General features: G+C 48.2%; 1 protein-coding gene across 4 annotated transcripts in view; it reads right to left on the bottom strand.

Annotated features, from left to right (window-relative positions):
- Window positions 1-7,255, bottom strand: part of LOC130580701 (histone-lysine N-methyltransferase EHMT1-like) — a 121,943-nt gene that overhangs the window by 98,496 nt on the left and 16,192 nt on the right. Inside the window, exon 1 of one of the 4 annotated variants that reach the window (XM_057378361.1) lies at window positions 4,035-4,108. The exons of the other annotated variants lie outside the window; for them this stretch is intronic. The gene's annotated coding sequence lies outside the window, so the exon portion shown is untranslated. Of the gene's footprint in view, window positions 1-4,034; window positions 4,109-7,255 lie in introns of those variants that run through there. 4 annotated transcript variants of the gene reach the window in all.

Genomic DNA, 7,255 nt, shown 5'->3' with positions numbered 1-7,255 from the left:
TCCATCCATCCATCCATCCATCCATCCATCCATCCATCCATCCATCCATCCATCCATCCATCCATCCATCCATCCATCCATCCATCCATCCATCCCAGATTTCTCCTTACAGCCCTGTCTCCTGAATTTCTGCTCTCTTCCACCTCTGTTTAACTCCACCTCTCCCCTGCAGGTCTTTAATCAGCATTTTTCTTCCATCTTCCCTTTCCCCATGACCATATGTTTCCCAGCATAACCCATGCCATCTCTCACCCTCAGAACCCAGCATGTCCTCTGTGCTGGTCCATTAAACCTCATCCACCATGAGAATGGAGTCATTCTACAATTTCACATCTGGGTTGAAAATCACAGCTCCTTCCCCCGTGTCCGTAACTTCACTTACTAATCCTCAGGGAAAGGGGGGTAGGGAGTCCTCTCTGCCAGCTGCTGCTTTCAGCCTTGCTCAGATCCTCTCTCCACACAGGGCTCCATCAGCTGTCAGGAGCACAGGATGCCCCAAACCCCTTCTCTGCTTCACCCAGGAGCATCTGGGCAGGGCAACAGCACTGCCAAAGGACACAAGAAAGGGATGCAGCAGCAAGGACCAAGACCAGGGTGTTAAAGAAGCCAAAATTCAGCCATAAGTTGCATTTCAAAATGGTCAGGAAGGCAGGAGATAAAACTCCTCTGAAGGTGCAGAAATGCTGTGTGTGACAACATCAGCACAGAGAGGATTCATCATAGCAAATAATTACAAGGCTGATATCATCATGTCTGCTCTTAAAGGCTCTGCCAGCTGAGTCCAGGTTGGCTGGAGCAGTCAGAAGGGAGAGAAGCAAAGACACCAGGCTTTGAGGTGGTTGCCAGTTGATGATTAAAGACTGGGACTTGCTTGCCATGTAAATCCAGCACAGTTACCTTCTCCTCCCTGGGAGTGYCAAGGCTGCACGAGGGTTTTTCAGAGATACCTGTAGGATTCAGCTCCATCTTGTTCCTTCTGGTTTGAAAACAGTCCTGGGATGATATGGTATCAAAAAGGTGAGCAAGTCCCAGATTCAGGTTTCAGTTCCTCCACTGAACAAAGCTGTGCTGATGGAARAAGAGACAAAACTGGCCACATGGGCAGAATTTTCCACAGAAATCTAAAGAATGAATGTGCAAATTCAAGCAATGAATCCTCCTGAAAAGTCCAAGTCACATCTCTCCAGAAAGCATCCGGGAGTCCCTGCCCTGCATTCCCTGCACATTCCACACCCTGCAGCAGGCACTGGACACAYTTCCAYGGGCTGAAGAAYCCCCTCAGCTCAGCCCCACCAGAGYCTGGGGGTTTGCAATGAGAGAGARRTGCCCACTGCATGGAAACAGCCAGCAGGGATCTGCAGAGCTCCTCTGACAGAGCCCAGGAACAAACCCACAAACTGAAATTCAATTTGGCTGCAGCTATTTTTTTCCTTCCAGACTCATCAGTTCCAGGACCTGCTGGAGAGGATCTGCATGTCTCCCTGGAACAGAGGAGCCCTGTGCAGGAGGGAAGCAGCTGTGGGATCAGGCTCTCCCAAAAGCTGCTCTGATCCAGAGGCACCAAGCCCCCAAGSTTGGGAAGGCTGAAGCACAGTGCTGTATGCTGGAGACTCTCCTCAGCCACTGAAAATAGTTCATTTCCCCCATTTTACTGGAAAACAAGAAGAGGAGAAGGCCTTTATCCTCTGGCTTTGAGCCAAAAGCCAAGGCATGAAGGAAAGTGTCACCTTTGTCCATTTGCTGAGCCTTTCCCCCTTTCTGGGACTGGAGACAGGAGGAAAAAAGTTCAAAGTTGGTCCAAACCATTTCAAGGAGGAACTTGATTACTCTTCCCAGTAAGGATGAACTAAAGAATGAGATGATGGATCCAGAAGTCACCCTCTGGAAAAGGGAAGGACAGTGATGACCTGCACTGGGGGAGAGCCAGGGCCCAGCACCTCATTCCAGACCAAGAACCAAAAGATCTGGGGCCTGTGCTGGTAAAGCAGCCCCCTCCTACATCTTCAGCCTGAAGATGTATTTTTGTTATAGACTTTTATTATAGATTAYAGATTTTTAAGGCTTCTTTTCACTTTCTTGCTTTCAACTTTGCTTCTCAAAACAATTTTTCCCAGCTCTTCCACCAAAGGCGCTTTTAAATGGAATTTGATCATTTTTCTCCGAACTAAAACCCCCTGTCATGGTGACAGATACGTCACTGGCATCAGTTAAAAATCTGAGAGAGAAAACACTCATCCACCATTGAGAAACAAGCAGCACCACTGAATCCTGACACAACCACGGTCCTCCACAACACGAGTCTTTGTTCTCACAATCATCTCCAAAACAATATTCTGACAACAACATCCCTCCCCATATGGATTTATATTGCTATATCTCTATCATTTCCCTCACGCCCATCAGAATGAAGTTATAATTAACCCATCATCAATAGAAATTACAATGATTTTGAAACAGCAAGAAACAATCCATTTTGCATTTGGTAGCTAATCGTTCCCCCTACGCACACAGAGCCACCAATGTTCCCTAAAACCATCCACGGAACAGACAGTCTGTGCTAGCCAGAGCTTCTGGAAGGGAGGGGAAAAGGAGGGACTGAGCAAAAAAAAACCTCAAATTGGGGTGGCAAAATTTCCTTCAAATYGGCATCTCGAGCTCAGCCAAGTCTGTAATAGAACTGCCCTTCTGAACTCATCCAGCAGTGTTAGAATCCAYCTGGGTATCTCATGGAAGCTGACAGCAACCTCAGCACCAACCTAGTGGGAGCCACTGGCATTCACTAAATTATTGAATCATTATTCCCTCCTTCACACCACTCCAAGGAAACATGAAGCCATTTCCCGATAAAAGCTGTTGGACACAAATTTCACACCGGGTAACACCAAGATTGCCCCCAGAACCAGGCAACACCAGGATTCCCAGTGGTTATTCCCTCCTGGAAGCAGGAAGGGTGTGCCCTCCTTCCAGCCATGCTCAGTGCTGGGGGACTGCCCAGGGGTCACCTCCAGCCCCTCCAGCTCCCACTCAGATTCCAGTCAGGTACAGACCCAAACAATGCCCTTCCCCACCCCCGCYGCCACGCCAGGCAAGCTCTGCTGACAGATCAGCTCCATTTCCTCCCTGTCCCGAGGGTCAGGAGGATGTTTGTATGAGGTAAAAGCACCAGCCGTGGTCAGGGAGCAGCCTGACCAAAGGGATCACCCCTTGGTGCCAGGTTGGCCCTCCATGGCTCGTGCCACGTTCAGAGGGAGCTGACACAAAGCACCAAGGATGGCAAATCACATCCTCCTTCASCCACGCTTCTGCAGGCAGGTAGATAAAACACTCTTCGCTCATTAGGAACCATCCGAGGTTTCCCTTCCTTCGGGATGCCCCCACAAAGCCCCAGAATTGGGGAGGAAGGGGCTCTGCTTCACCTTGACACAACCCCTGTGCCTGCAACACTTACCTGGCTGCCAAGGCATCCCTCCTCAACACGCCGAGAGTCAGCAGCCTTCAAAGCAAAGCCAAAAAGAGCTCAACGATTGTTTTCCTTCCCCCATCTGACACGGGATTGCAGCTCCTCAGGCATGGGGAGGAGGGGGAGCAAAATAATAGCAATAATCAAAAGAATAAGACTACTCTTCTGCAGGCAAAGCTAATCCTGTCACACATTTTCTTCCCAACAGAAGCATGAGAGATCGAGTCCCACTGGGTTCTGCTCACAACTAAACAGGACGAGGTGTTTTCAGCTCCCTTCTGCCATCACAGCTCAACGAGCAGCAAGGCCTCACCTCCCAGAATCATTTAACTCAACACAAAGCCACCCTGGTGCTCTACCCCGGCTCTAGAAAGTCAGCCCGAGCCTCAGTATGGCCTTGCACGGAAATAGGATTACTTTGGCCTGGAGGAAAAAAAGAAACCACAACATGAAGGTCACCCATAAAATCATTACACAGCTCCCTCTTCCCCGGCTCTTTCATGAAAAAAACCTTTCTCAAACCCTCAACCTGAAAGGAGAAACACAAAAAGATATGTACATTAATGCCATATACCTCCGTCAATTTTTTTCCTCGTGTCTTTAGAGCAGTTGTTTACTGCAGCCAACTGCAGAGAAATTACAGTAGCTTAACTCTCCAACTCCCTCTAAAGGATTAATCTTCCAGTGAGCATGCTCACGCGGGAGCTTTTTCAGCACTTGCATCCATTTCATGAGTGAGGGCTGCTGCACACATGAGGAAATGCCATTTCAGGGCTCCAGGCAGAGCGAGCAGCCCCCAAACCAAGGGCTGAAACCCTTCCCAGGGCTCCACAAAGGATCTCTGGCCAAGCCTCCAGCTCCAAGGAGGTTGAAAGATTTCACGTCCATGGCCCCTTTCAGGAAGGAGGGGGGCGGTGGCTTCCCTGCGACACTCCTTTGAAATGTCTGACCTTGGCTTTTTCTCTACAGCCTGGTGGACAGTTCATCCACCGAATCTGGAGCCAAAAATAGCTTCTTCTCACTGGCAGGTTTTGCTTTTRCATCACTTGTTGGTTCATCTTTGCTTTTCAGAAAAAAATCAGGGAGATAATTTGGGGTGCAGGGAGGGGGAGGGGAGGGGAAACATTCGAATAAAAAGGAAGAGCTTTAAAAATCTAGTTCTCAACTCTGCATCACAGTTGGTAACAGATCCTGACACATTTAACTCCACAGATTAAGGACCCATGCAAATGAGGATTTGCTGGAAGACAACAAATCCAGTATCTAAACAAGGCTGATCAAGTAATCTTGTCCATTCTCTCCTAGACCATTGTGGATTAAACTGCTCTATTTGAGATATTTCTCCCTCACCTCAAATGATGCACCTCAAATCAAAGCCTTCCTGGTGAAAAAATAAAGCTCCAAAATTAAGGACAAAATACACTGCAGAAATAGTTTCTTCCATTTTCATCTTCTCATATTCCAGGGTTCTGCCCTTCCCCTTCCCATTTATCTATTTTATGTCCTGTTGCTTAATTGCTCTTTGTAGCTGAAAGAGATCCAAGCCTCCCCCTCCCCCCAAAGGATCTTATTTCAAGTTTTAAACCCAGCTTGAGTCTAGGACACGTAGAGACCAGACTGCAACCCCTGAGCCCAGGGAAAATCACAATCCCTGAGCTTAAGGAAACCTCAAAGGGGGCTGCAGCCCAAGGTGTGAGATCTCCTCCCAGACCCAGAGCCAGGCTTCACCCCAGCCCTTACAATCACCTAAATACGTATTTATTTTYCTGAAACTCTTCAATGTCTTTGATGCCATGAAGGCCCTTTTATGTTTTAAGCCCTCCAAGTGAATCCACAAAAAGGCAGGATGTCAGGAGAGTGTTAAAGAAGAGCTATGGCTGCGTTTGACAATGAGAGCTCACCATAGCGACCGGCCCCGTAAGAAATGATAAAACCTATGGTGACACTGGATATTTCTCTCCGTTGCCACCTAAATAGAATCACCCCCAGAAAGGGAATCTCTGTTACCATGCATTAAAATAGAGGCTTTGTTTTATTTATAAAGCCTCCAAACTGGTTGGTTTGGATGTGTCAGAGCACAGGCTGTTCAGCCACCCCTCCCTGCTCCATCCTTCGGGGACTTAATGAATGATGGCTGTGCTTCATCCTGCCCTCGCCTCCCACGGATCTCAGGTGCTGCTAAGCCTGCCCCAGCTCCTCCAAGGAAGGTTTGGATCCAGGGATCTGACCCTGAAAAGCCTTGCAGAGAAAAACCCCAGGTTTTGGAGAGGCAGATGTAAAAAAGCCTTGATGGAGGAAGATCGTGTCCCACACTTCCTCCTCCACAGAACTACACCCACGAGTGAAGGTGGGATAGAAACACTGAGTTATCCTGACCTGTCATTCCTAATTTAGGAACCAGTCATACTCCCTGAGAKGTTAGACTTTGAAGATTGACTGCCATTGATTCTTCTGCAAGMAAACAGCCCAAGCTGGCAATCAGTCAATAATAAGCAATTACTCGACAGCCTCTTATCTGCAGATGCCAGCCCAGACAGCTCGATTCGTGGAGGCAGCAGGTCAATAAATCAAAGCTGTTCTCAAATTTTAAAATATCATCATTTAAAAACCCACCCAGCCTTCAAACTGGCTGGAAGAGCAGCCAGGTCAGGGGGATTCCTGCAGAACAGTCTGGTGGCTATCACTAATTTACAGCACAGGAGATGGAACGTGATGTGCTGAAATCCACCCCCGACACTCCTCATCTCTCAGGAGCAGCGTGAGTGGCAGCTGGSTGAAGATGATGAGAGGGAGAGGAGGAAGCAAAACCCTTCCTCCTTCAAACAATGACTTGTAGGGAAAAGGTAGAGCAGGGCAGCCTTCCCAAAACACTCACCATTCCCTGGAAGCCACCTTGCAGCTCACCAGGAGCCTCAAAAGCCAACAAAAATCTGTTTAACACCACCAACACAGAAGATTGATGGYCCCTCTCTTATCCCCCTGCCGTGACCTCTGTGCCCTGGGCGTACAATAAATCATTTCATCCCAGGAAATGCACTCCTCTGCTTTTCATGGCCCAAACATAATACAAAATACACTCCACTGCTTTTCCATGGCCTAAACATGATACAAAATATACTCCATTGCTTTTCCATGGCCTAAACATGATACAAAATATACTCCACTGCTTTGCCATGGCCTAAACATGATACAAAATATACTCCTCTGCTTTTCCGTGGCCTAAACATGATACAAAATATTCTCCACTGCTCTTCCACGGCCCAAACACGACACCAGCACATGAGCCAAAGGCTCCTTTGAGCATTTCAGGGTGACCCAGAGGGATGGGATGCTTCAAACCCAGTGGTGTCAACACCACAACAAAGAAAATCAGCAGAAAGCTCATGGAGGCATTTTATGCTCTTGGTGCAGACTCCCTTTACAGGCTCRTTTCTATGAAAAGAGATCAAAATTGCCTCTATAATTTGCAGAAGACTGAGCACGCAGCTGGAAYGCCAGCCCAGTGCAATGGTAACCTTTGTCTATCTAATCTATCCATCTATCTATCATTGCAAGGGCAATCACAACCTTCCATGTACTTCTGCAGACTCTACAAACTCTGGTAACTTCCCTGTTTGTCCATGGCTCTCGCACAAGTCATGGAAACAGCCCAAAAGTACCAAAAAACGAGCAACACCTCCTGTTGGTGCTGCTGGAGAAGGGTGGTGGCCTGCAGGACACTGTCCCCTCCACACCAGGAGTGCACCAGGGGCACACAGGGAGGTACCCAAGGCTCCAAGGAGCTGCCCAGCCCTT

The sequence above is a fragment of the Malurus melanocephalus genome, unplaced genomic scaffold (assembly GCF_030028575.1).
Source record: "Malurus melanocephalus ecotype Western Australia unplaced genomic scaffold, MMel_1.1 scaffold_355, whole genome shotgun sequence".
Classification (NCBI taxonomy): Eukaryota; Metazoa; Chordata; class Aves; order Passeriformes; family Maluridae; genus Malurus; species Malurus melanocephalus.
The sequence above is the reverse complement of the archived record's forward strand: the minus strand, read 5'-3'. Positions and strand labels throughout refer to the sequence as shown.